Here is a 13,308-nt window from a genome sequence, read left to right on the forward strand (position 1 = left end):
TTTCCATTCTTTTCCCGATAGTTTCTATTTGTTTTTGGAATTCAGATGTTCCATCCTCCAAATCACTAATTCTATCTTCTGTCTCTTTGAATCTATCATTGTAGGTATCCATTGTTTTTTCTATCTTTTCTACTTTGTCCTTCACTTCCATAAGTTCTGTGATTTGTTTTTTCAGTTTTTCTATTTCTTCTTTATGTTCAGCCCATGTCTTCTTCATGTCCTCCCTCAATTTATCGATTTCGTTTTTGAAGAGGTTTTCCATTTCTGTTCGTATATTTAGCATTAGTTGTCTCAGCTCCTGTATCTCATTTGAACTATTGGTTTGTTCCTTTGACTGGGCCATATTTTCAATTATTTGAGCGTGATCCGTTATCTTCTGTTGGCGTCTGCGCATTTAGACAGATTTCCCTGGGTATTGGATCCAAAAGTTTGGAAGATTTTTCTGTGAAATCTCTGGGTTCTGTTTTTCTTATCCTGCCCAGTAGGTGGCGCTCGTGGCACACGTTTGTCTGCGGGTCCCACCAGTAAAAGGTGCTGTGGGACCTTAAACTTTGGAAAACTCTTGCCGTCCGGGGGGTTCGCTAGCCGAAGCGGCTTGAGCCGGCCCGGGGTCCAAACGCAGGGAGGGTTGCTGGTCGCCGCAGCCCGGGAAAGAGCCCGTCCGAATTTCCTAGTCAGCCCTGGGCGACAAGCGTGGCGGGAGGGCGCCAGCGGCAGCGGCCCGCCCGAGAGAGTGCACGTTCCCCGGGAGTCACGGGTTTGGAAGGGGCCTCCCCCACCCGTCACCGTTCTCCGCGGCCTGGGGATTTCCGATCCAATTCTCTCAGTTGGTCCGGGGGGCTGTGCGTGGTGTGGGCGCCAGCCGCCTTGGTTTCAGGGGACCGCCTCTCCAATTCTCCCAGCCGGCCTGGGAAGGGGGAAGGAAGTAACTCCGGCCGCTTGCCGCCCCGCCTGGTGAGGCCCGCGCGCCTCGGCGATCTCACCCGAGCTGCTTCTCTCAGCCAGCCAGCTGTTCCAGGATTGGGTACGCTGTCTTTTTTATCTCTGTTGTGGCTTTGGGCACTTTCTGTATCGTTTCTACTCCCCTAGTATCTGTCCTGGAGAAGAAACTAAGATCCGTGCGTCTTACTAAGCCGCCATCTTCCAGGAAGTCTCTAATTTTCAATATTTCTAATAAAAATGTGTTATCTATTTTTCAATGAATTCCACTGTGATCAGAGAATAAATCGGGGATGATTTGAAGATAGGTTTCATTCTTTGTGAAAATTACTCTATCTCACACATACCTATGGTGAAGTCAGTCCTTCAGAGGCCTGACTGAATAACTGGAGTCTATTCCAGAGTCCCTCCAACTTTTAGATCCCAAGATTTGTACCTCCAGCCCTATGAGATTGTGGAATGTTCTGTTCAGCTCTCGACAGCTTTAAATTAATAAACATGTCAATGAGAAAATCAGCACCAAATGCCAAGCTAATTTATCTGGGTTTCTTTTATCTCTGACATTTGGGAATACAAGTCCTCAGTACCTTCTAACAGGCCTTTTTCCCCCCTTGTCATATAGGTTTTCTAGTTGCTTTCAGAAATAGGGCTGATTCATAGCAATCTAATAAACCATTGCCAAAATTCAGTAGTCAGTTTCAATAAATCTTATTTCTAAATACCACATACCATTTCATATTTTTCCCACTACCTTTGGGCAAAAATTGATCATGCTTTTACTCAATATACTATATTGAGTATAATATATGAATATATGCATACTCTAGTATGCATAATTCTTACAAGCATCGGTATATTAACTACTATATATTAAAATCATTGTATTGAGATTTTAAGGGCAAATTAGTTACATACCCAAGAAATGCCATTAGTAGACCAAGATGTTTCCATTAATATAGCAGACCACTATGTAATAACTCAAATATTAAGTACATCAGTGTACATAGGACAAAATATATTTTACCCAGAGTGGCAACCATATAAAGGTATTAATAAATGATACATAAAATTTAAGCTTGCATGGGGTGTATGGATAGTTCAGTGGTTAGAATTCCCGCCTTCCATGAGGGAGACCCAGGTTAAATTCCTGGACCATGTACCCCACCCCCCCAAAAAAAATTAAGCTTGCATGAAGGGCAGAACTGTTCTGGTTTTAAATAATCTAATTTTTCATCTCAGATCGCCAGATTTGGTAGGTTGAACTATGTACCACAGCAAAAGAGAGGCTTTCAATCTTTATCCCCTTCCTGTGGGTGTGAACCCATCTGCAAATAGGACCTCTGAAGATGTATTATCAGTTAAGGTGTGGACTCATTTATGAAGATCTTCTCAACTACTATTTAAATGTGGCGGAACTGAATTAGGGTGGGCCTTATTTCACATTACTGGCTATCTTATAAAGAGGAAATTTGGATGCAGTCAGAGAATAGAGGCCAAATGTCAGAGAAAGCTGCAGGAAGAGACCAAGGAATCAAATTGCCGTGTGAAGGGGGCCTGCCATCTACAGAATGCTTTCAACCCTGGGAGAAAGCGTAACTGTGCAGGTGCCTTGATTTGGAACTTCTGGCCTATGAGCCAATACATTTTTTATTATTTAAGACAACCTATTGTGGAGTATTTTTCATAGCAGCCCTAGCAAACCAACATCAGTTTTATGTTATTCATTTTAATTCCTCAGATCTCTTAGCATTAAAAAGATACAGAATGAGATTGTGCATGCTGTACTATAGGCAAATGATGGCAGAATTTTTGTTTTTAAGTACATGCATGTGCAGAGGGTTTTAAGTAGGGGGCAAAATTCACAGTGTTTAATTATTGGTGGTAGGGATACTCATGAAAAAAAAAGCCTTAAATACATTCAATGTTGATCAGAAAAAAGACGATGTGTCTTGGCACACAATACACCGAGACATGCCTTTGAAACCTTGCAGACTTATTTTCATGGCAGAAATTAAATATTTCCTTAAAAGTAAAACAGGGATATTTCAAACACTATGATTGAATTGGCTATCTCTAAGATAAACTGTACAACTTCCAGTATTATCAATCATATAAATTATAAGTTTTTTTCTTGAAAAAGAGGAATAAGTGATCTGCCCATCAGATCAAAGAGGGAACTAGCCTTTCCGTAATAATTAAGTAAGTAAATAAAGCGCATATTGAGCAATTTATATATGCTGGCAATATTTTAGGCACAGTAATTTGAATGCCATTTGATTTACAGTGCCTTGATTTTATTCTCCTAGTACTCAGAATAGTGGTTATGTACATGTGTGTGTGTATATTATTTCCCGCCCACACTTGGTAAATTCTGCCTTATTCTCATAAAGACAAATATTAAAGAGTAAATAGAGGGAAATAATGCCATCAGATTATTATCTATTTTTTCCTAACTATGTTTATTGCACTCCTTCTTTATAGTAACAAAAAATTATTTTAAACTAGCTAATAGCAAGAAAAAAATAACCTTGAAATCTGTTTGTAAATCCAATCATGTACAATGAATACCTGGTGTGTGAAAACCCATATAGCCACTGCTTGCTATTGCAAAGAAAGCAGAACTGTGTGTCTGATATAGAAAAGATTATTATCTGTCTGATAAGACAGGAATTAAATGAGTGAATATACATAGAACCATAGATAATGTAAACAGTGGCAAAAACATCTTAGTTTCTATGATTCTGCATTGATATTGCCAAGAATATAGGCAGTTGCAAAGCCGGCAAGGGATATTTTACTTTAATTTTTACAAAGCGAGAGTCAAACTCATACTAGAAATGCACTATTGTCAGCCTAACACATTCTTTAATAGGTTAGGAAATGCTTCACAATTTTCTTTCTAGCCTTCGTAAGCTTTACCTCCCACAGTTACCATAAATTTTATGCCTTCTAAAAATGAGGAAGTATGTGTGTGTATGTGTGTGTGTTTGCTTATGTCTGTGTACTAGTAAAAAGGAGAGTGGAAGAAAAATATTTCTTTTCAATTATCTAAATTTCTTGGTCTACCAAGAAACAGACATTTTTCTATTATCCCAAGTGGTTGATACTATTTCCTCAGGTTGTAATCGCTCTGGGTATAACACAACAAAAGGAATGTGATTTGCATTATCAGAAAACATTTTGCTGAGCACCAACCCTATTCAAACATTGTTCTAGACCAGTATGGTCCATTAGAACTTTCTTTGAGGATGCAGATGCTCTGTCTAATAGATAACCATTAGCCACATGTCATATATTAGATGCTAAGTACTGAAAAATGACGCTCAAGAAATTAGGAATTAAGTTTGCGATTTAAGAGTATAGACTGGTAGGGAGAAATTTGAGCAAACACTTGAAGCATATAAACAACTTATGCTATTACATCTGGGAAACAATTTAAGGAAGAATGATTGGCAAATGCAAAAGACTTGCGTTGGGAGTATGCGTCACATATTAAAGGAAAAGCAAGGAGAAGACTGTGGCTATAAAAGAGGAAGGGTCATAGATGATAAAATAGGCCACGTCATCCAGAACTTTGTAAGCTCTGCTAAGGACTTTGACTTTTATTACAAGTAAGAAAGAAGCCACCAGAGAGTTCAAGCAGAGAAATGACATGTTCTGACCTGCAGATTGAAAAACCTCAAAATTAGTAACATATAATCAGAGACATCAAAGTGAATGGGAATCCTGTGTCCAACATGTTGCAGAGTAAATTCCTGCTACATGAGAAAGTTTCTTCATAAAGGACATGGAAAGCTCTGTATTACCCTCAGTGAGTGGAGCTGCTCCATGGACTTTGATTGATGATATTTATGTATTTAGTCCATGTGGGGTTTTTCTACCTCGTCATAAATTCTGTCTCCTTAAATGTACCAAACTACCTTCCTAAAATTTTCGTGACCAACCTGATATTCAAAAAACATGCTTATTAGTTCTACTTGGGATCTAGCCAATTAATAATTATTTCAGTAAAGTTATTTCAATACTTTCTCTACTTTGCTCTTGAATGAATAGAACAAGGGTCCTCATCTTGTGCAGCCCCAATATTTCACCCAGGTAGAAGTGCTTATATTTTTTGTTTGTGTAACTTATATGAGGTATTGCCTATTTGTTCTTTTTTTTTTTTTATGAGAAATCTAGAAAAGAAAAAACAACACCAGAAAATTGGAAATCCTAAACTTCTTGGGAGAATTATATACATTTTCTTTTTCCATTTCCCATGTTTCCAGCCACTCTGCCAGCCTCTCCCTGAGGACCAGCCGTGCACCTCACGCCCAGATGTCTTTACACTTTCATTTCTCATCAGCAGTTTCACTACATCCCTGGTCCAGCTTCCTCACTTTTCTCTGCTCCCTCTTACTCAGGGTAGCTTCTTTCTGGTTACAGAGAGGGAGGTGTCGCATTCACACACTGCTGCTCCCGAAGGCTTTTGTCAAGTTCCCTGAATTATCCACCTTTAACCTACTCCACAAAAACATTAGGCTTCCCTAAGGGCTCGGTGTTTTAGAAGGGAAAGTGAGAGAGATTTTAAGTTATGTTTTATTTCTGTACACACTTTCCTCTCAAAGTCAAAAACAATGAAAGCTGATTGAATAGAGGAAAAGAAAAAGTTAAGGACTAAAAAGGGAACTTTGATAAGTATCTCAAGATATCTCTCCACACCATGTATTGTAATTGCCTGTTTATTTTCTGCATTTTTCAGTAACTCAAAACTATAAAAGCAGAAAACATATGTATTTCTTGCCTTTATATTCCTAATGATATCAATGCCAGGGATTTTGAGGTTCAATATATATTTATGGATAACACAAATGAATATGTATTATAGGAAATTCTTCTCTGTCCTCTTCTGCATATGGAAACACCATTCCCATGAGTTCTTGTGGCCAAATAGAGAACAGAATTCAGATCAAAGATAAGCAAGTACAATTCTTTGATTCAAAACAGTTCATATAGATGACCAAATATCTTGGAGATAAATAAAAAGATTATTCAGAGTTCAGATTTAGATCCAAATGAGAATTTCCAGTTAAATAGCAATAAAAAGCATAGTAGGTAGTTATCTTAAAATCTTTGCCAGGTCTGTGGCTGGTTTTATTGGAGATTCAATCTTTCAGATGTGTTATTGGATATGAACCAAACCCAAACATATTTAACTAGCAAAACTGTAGTTATTTTAGAATTGCTCAGTGTAATGTGTTATTACAGTTGCAAAATGATGTTTTAAATCTGTTAAAGTGAATGCATTTTTCATAGAAACCATGTATGTGTTTAAATTATAAAAGACAATATTTATTAAATAAGAAAGCTAGGTTGCTAGATCTATATACATACAATATCAATTGACAGTTATCTCTTTTAATTTGTTTCATGGTTGAAAGCTGAATTCTCTAATTTATACTTTTTAGTGGAACAATATTCTGAATTACTTCTATTGAAGATTTATTGATCTATTTCCCATTTTAATACTAAATGTATTCTTTTGAGACTGCTATAATGTCTTGAGTAGTAAGTGATGAATTCTTATTTCATGTATTTAATAAGTAGTTATTGGATACTTAGTAAGTGCTATAGACCCTGTGAATATAATGTTCAGTCTGACAAAAACCATTACAGAACTCATTTACAACCTCTATATTGCTACAATCCAGTCTGTATCCCATTTGGTTTCTTAATGTTGCAGCCTAAACTAAACATTGTAATTAAAATGAGTTGATACTGGGTGATGCTTTCTGTTTTCTTGAATTTCTCCCTTTTTGTAGTAAACCTCATGGGTATAATATAGAGGTTGGCAAACTGCAGTTCACAAGCTGAGTATGGCCTGCACCTGTGTTTGAAAATGAAGTTTTATTGGAATGTAGTCGTGACTATTTCTTTTTGTATTGTTTATGACATCTTTTCCACTACAGCAGCAGGTTTACGTAGTTGTAGCAGAGACAATATGGCCCACTAGTCTAATATATTCACTCTCATTCCCTTTAGAGAAAAACATTGCCTACCCTGATCTAATGGAAAAATTCATTTTAAAAATCTAAAGTTCATGTGTTCTTGTGTAACAATTTTACTTGTCATGCACCGACTAATAAATGTATATTGTCATTCATTTTCCAGCAGGGCAGGGTAAGACAGCAAGTACAGAAGGAAGAAAAAGGTAGGTAGAGTGGGCAAGGCAAAAGGAAATTTCAGGAAGAAGAATTTTGGATAGATAATAACAACGTGTGCAGATATATGAGCAAAGGGTGCACATGGGAAACAGGCTGGAGGAAGATTTTATTTGTAGATATTTGGAAGAGACTGTTCTACAAACAGAAAATTAAAATTTAGTATTATGTCAACGTTGTGAACATCTTACAAGAGTAGGATGAGCCCCCTCCCCACCCACCGTACCCAAAATTTGATTTGGATTTTGAGAATGATGACACCAAAATGTCACTGATGTAGTTACAAGGAATACAACTTTTCTGCTGAAAATTTTTTTAAAAAGGCATGGAAAGATTTTTTACTCATACAATTGGACTTACAGAGAAAAGCAAGGTGGGCGCTCTCAAACTGGTTCAAAATAGTTTAAGTGAGAGAATGGAAAAAGACTGGTTTGGGTTTGTTGTGCTTAGGGGGTAGAGCTGGGGTGGGGCATGATTTGAACTTTTCTTTATCAGCGCCGGAGAGAATATCCAAAGTCTCTTGTCACCTAGCCTTGGTTTGAAGAAGAAGGGAAAGGAGCTTAAAAGCTGTCTGCAGACAAACATAAAAAATGGAGTCATCTGAATTTGAAGTGGTTTGTTGGAAATCAGATTAAAATAGACAGATGGGGACCTGATTTTCAGTTTTGTTTAAGTAATTAGACTTCTGTCAAATCTTTGAGTCCCATATTCATATTTGAGATAAATGATCATGATAATACTAGCTTATTGTGAAGTTCAGAGGAAATAGCTATGGAAGAACACTGACAACTAAAACACACAGGGAGAAAAAGTGTTATGTGTTAGTGCCTTATATTTTATGACTGGTGGCTACTTATTTTAAATATGCTCCTGTTTAGGAAAAATAGACTATAGTTATTTGAGTGGATTTTGTGGATCTAAGTACTTTTGAATGTAATTGCAAGCCTGCTATTTTCTCATTTTAGCAGCAATTTTTTTTTGTCAGAAAAAAATGCTATTTTGAAATTACCTGGGTCATCACTTCAGCTGGGACACAGAAAGAATAGTGTCGTAACATTCTGGTTAAATTTTGATACTGCTAGATTATAAAACTCAGAATAAAAATCTTAATAGCAAGACAGCCAAATAGTTATGCATTGTATCAATTATGCAACTAAAATAGACACTGTTTAAAAAATTCTTCATATAAATACCCTGCTGTTTCCAGGTGGAAATTTCATAAATTTCTTCTATTTGAAACATTTCATAACTATTTCTAGACTTTAATTTATGGCTGAAACTATGCATTCAAATAACAACTCACTTGACATTCACAAGCTTACAAAGAACTTATCTTCCTTTCTTTTACTAGTTATAAAAACGATAGTAATAAGTGACTAAGAACTCTCTGCAACCAAATGTTGACCTCCAGGCTCATGAAAACAAAGCTAAAAAGCTTCTCAATGGTAAATCACTACAATGCACTCTCTGGAACATTTAAAAAAAGAAACAAACAAAAACCCAGAAAACTGCATGCCTTGAAAAGATGATACTCAAATCGAAAACATTTTAGAAATTTTACAAAAGTCTTATTAAATCAATGATTGCAGATATTCATCACACCTTATCTTTTTATTTTCTTTAAATTGTCATACAATTGACTAATTGTAATGTAATTTCAGGGGACACATTTTAATATAATACCCTTTTTAAAATTGTTTCAGTAGAAGACATGAAGCAATCAATTATATGTTTTTTATGCTGAATGAAATTATTACACCCTTAAACCATATTATCTCAATAATAAAAATGAATTGTAGATACTTTCTTCTAAATCATCTGATTGAACTCACAGCTTGAGTCAATTCTTTCCTTTGCAAGCAAAAATTGTATTCGATTTAATATTCTTGATAAACATATCTTTATTATAAGTACTTTCCTTCTCTGAACATTAAAGTAACTATCAAAAACAATGGAAAATACAGAAAACATTAAAGAAATCACCCAAAGAAAACTACTTTAAAAATAAGCAATTCATTTAAAAGAATTCCATCTATTGTTATTCCCACTGTAATCCTCATCACTCTCTATATAAATTGTAAATATAATTTATATATTATATAAATATAATTTATATTTACAATTTAATTTATATATAAATTGTAAAATCACTAATATAAGACATATTCTAATGTACCAAATTCTTTTGCTTATTATCAATAATAATGATTAATTTATTTCTCTAGCATTTTTTCCGGACAGAACAAATAGATGCATAGCATTATTTTTTCTGACCATATTACAGACAGAATAAAAAACATGATATCACCCAAAGTTTCTGGATAAAGAAATAAAACCATCCTAATCTTAAGGCTAAAATCTTACTGCATTTGGTTAACAGAGAAATAAATAAGATATCAGTGACTATTGTTCTATGTATACATCCCAGGTACACAAATGTGATATATAATTTTCTCTGTCACCATTTATTCTGTTGAATAGATGGCTGCATTTGTACAGGATGGAAATTGTTTTTGTTGTCTCTCATAAAGAGATAGCAAATGGGTATGTTTCCATAACTGATACAGAAGATTCTATCTTGACACTTGGCATCCATACTTCATATCTGTTCAGGTCACAGTATTCATCTCCATGCTGGATACATTTAAGAATAAACTTAATATAAGGTGAAAAACCTGTTCCAGAGAGATCACTACGTGACTGGAATACACTAGAAAGGAAGTGGAGTTCTAGAAGCATTTCCATTACTATGTGTGCAGCATGAATATTCTTTAAATCATATACTTTACAAGCCATTGACTTAATTACTGTGGCAACAATAACGAGACTATATAGGACTATTGCTACAGCTGATATTAAAAGATTTGTATTGGAAACTTTCACCTGTTATTTTGCATTTCAATTTAAATAACTGTAAGGATGCTAGCAATTCACAGATGACCTTTGAAAACCTTTTATTAGACCTCAGTGATTTAAAAGCCAACTATAATTATTATTCACCTAACAAGGTTCTGTTTGTTCACAAGCAGTTACAGAGTGAGCTATATATTGTATTCTATTCTATTTTACCATTTGTGTTCATGTATACAGCATGCATGGCTCTAGGCACTCTGACTGCAAAATTGAACAAGATGGGCATAAGTATTTCTCATAAAATTTACAATTTGGTGGGGAATATAAGTGAGTTTGGGAAATAATAGAGTGGACTAAATTGCATGGTGTGGGAATCACAGGATTAATTGGAAGCAGAGAATATCAGAAATAGGCTGTTATAAAGTTACTAACTACAGCATACTATAGTTTGCCCCTCTAGTGTCCTTGGCAGAGATTGCACAATTGATCACAGCATTCTGCTAAAATCTCAGGCATGACCTTAGGACCTTCAGCACACCAACTCAGGCAGTTTTTCTAATCAAACAGATTTTTCCTATAAGTCAGTTAAGCTCTTCACACTATGGACAAATATTTTTTCCAAAGTTGAGAACCAATATTATTATTTTAAAAAAAATAAATGTTCATTTTTCCCCCTCTGCCTTTCTGAAATATACTTATACTCTTTTGCAATTTGACCCCCAACTAACAAGTAAATAATTTTAACTGGCAGACACTGCTACTCTATTCTGTAATTTGTATTTGTAACCTTTGTTTCTTCATCAATGGAATGTAGAAAAGAATAGCACCCACATCACAGGGTTGTTGTGAGAAATAAATGAAATAAAGTTAAATAGTAAAAGCTCACTATATGGATCAGAGTAAGCTTCTGTCTCTCTCTAACTTAAGTTTAACTCTATATTATATATATATATATATAATCCACATACATACATGTATATATATCCACATACATACACACATATGGGTACATACAGAAACAATTATAGATACCAGCAAATACTTGAGTCAATTTATGGACCTATATTAATTAACTCTGTCTGCTGTGAGGTCCTGAAACAATGAAATCCCAAGAGTAATGAGCACATTTAGCAACCAGATTTGGTTTCCAAGTACATTTTTCCAATAAAAGGAACAAGATCTTCTTGAAGGAATAGCTGATTCTAGGCTTTGGACAGGGAAAATAAAAGATGAACCTAGAACTTCTTATAGTGCAAGAAAGTAAGGAAATGATTAAAAACACACATGCATATACAATGATGAGGATTTGTCAAAGGAATAGAGTAGCTAACTGAAAGAGCTCTCAATGGCCAAAGTAGGAGCAATTCTAGCAATAAATAATATAGTATTGGATTCTAACCCAAAATATAAATTCAATATATATGCGTCCATACTGATACAAATATAATATGAAGGAGAGAAAGGAAAAAAGAAAGAAGAATAAATAAATAGAGGAGAAGACACAAACCTCCCCTACAGAAGAATTTCAAATAATTTACATAGATATTCACCAAAAAATGAGATGGAGCTTAATATCCCCCTTCTTCATTTGGGGGTGAGCTAGATTTAGTGAATCTTTTACAAAGAAATAAGCCTGGATCTAGACCACCCAAGTTTAATCTCATGTGTGTGATTTGGTGAAATGTAGTCTTTAATATTCACTTTGATACTTTACGTCCTAATTTTTGAAATAGTGATGATGGTAACATCTATTTCCTAGGATTTTTTTGAGAAAGAATGGGTTAATAGTATGCAGTTCTTAAAAGACTCTGAACATCCATTATGTGTCTCTAAAATATTAATATGTGAAATAGTTGCTCTAAATAATATATATTTGTGTATTTCTGTGCATGTGCACATGGTGCCAATTTATGCCTTTCATTAATACCAAATATTATAATCTTTTAATTTTTTTTCACAAGTAGACAAGCATGTAACTGTATCTGATTGATATTTTACTTGCCATTTCCTTAATATATTTATTACCATCGAAGATTTTGAGAGAGGGTGACACGGTTAAAGGGTTTTTTAGAGCAATTAGTCTGGATTGTATGAACATATTTAGAGAGGAATTTAGAGTATGAAGTCAAAGAAGTTATTCAATCTCTTTTTGTGTTCATCATAAAGGATCTCAAAGGAAGAATTAGAAAGGAGTAGTGGAAGGAAAATATAATAATAATTTATCTAAGTGAAGACAAAATTCATTATTTGGAAAGAATGAATGATTGAAAGAAAGATCAAAATATTTATGCATGGAAAATTGTGATAATAATAGAGACAGGTCTGTCAAGAAGAAGGAATGACTTAAGAGATATCTAGTCATATTTTTTGAAGGTTGGCATGAGAATAGCAGATGGTTCTTTGGTAGCCACACTATTTTCTGTAGATCATATTTAGCAGATTTTGGGGATTAGGCCAGACACGGAAAACTATTTTTAAAAAATCCCTAGTAGACCATTATGACTCTAATTTTAGAAAGTTAAAATATTTGTCAGAACAGCTACTGTATGGAGAGTTTAGGTAAAAAAAATAAAACAGCACAACAACTTAAAACATAAGCAAACCAGACAAAAGTACATTAAGGGTACCTCAAACAGAATTTCATATCTAAGTCTCCATTGCAGCCACTTGGGCAGTCATCAAAACAGGTTTACTACCTTCTCTTCCACAAAGGACAATACAGGTGCTCCTTCACGCACTCGCAGATGTAATTCCACTCATCTCTATGGTATTGTTTTCACAAAAGAAGGATCAAGTCTCAGGAGGCCAAAGATTACCTATCTAGGCAATTTTGAATAACTTTTAGTGTCTTATACTTGATTGTCATTTATGAGTCAAGGATATTGAGAAATGAGTAAATAACCAAGGGCAAATTTTTCAAATATCCCCAAATACTTGTAGACATTTTTAAAACTCAAGACCATCAAAATTTCATCGTAGGTGGGATTCTTTCTGTAACATATTAATAGACATTTTCACTTTCTTAAGCAGGAAATAGTACATACATATGAATTTTTCATGGATGACTCAGTATGATAAACTTATTATGTCTTGAGAGCTACAGCGAAATGTAAATCCTACCTCCTTTGTCAATGTCACCTTGTCAACTATAAACTGTCACTTTTCTTGCTACCAGTGTACCTGGCATAAAATCCTTACCACATTCTAATTCATAATTATTTTTCCTCTAGGAATATAGGTAGATACTTGTGATAAAACATATTAAATAATTATTAATATTTATCAGAATAAGGGTTTTAGCTGTAACTTACATGAG

This window comes from Tamandua tetradactyla, chromosome 4, assembly GCF_023851605.1.
Source record: "Tamandua tetradactyla isolate mTamTet1 chromosome 4, mTamTet1.pri, whole genome shotgun sequence".
NCBI lineage: Eukaryota > Metazoa > Chordata > Mammalia > Pilosa > Myrmecophagidae > Tamandua > Tamandua tetradactyla.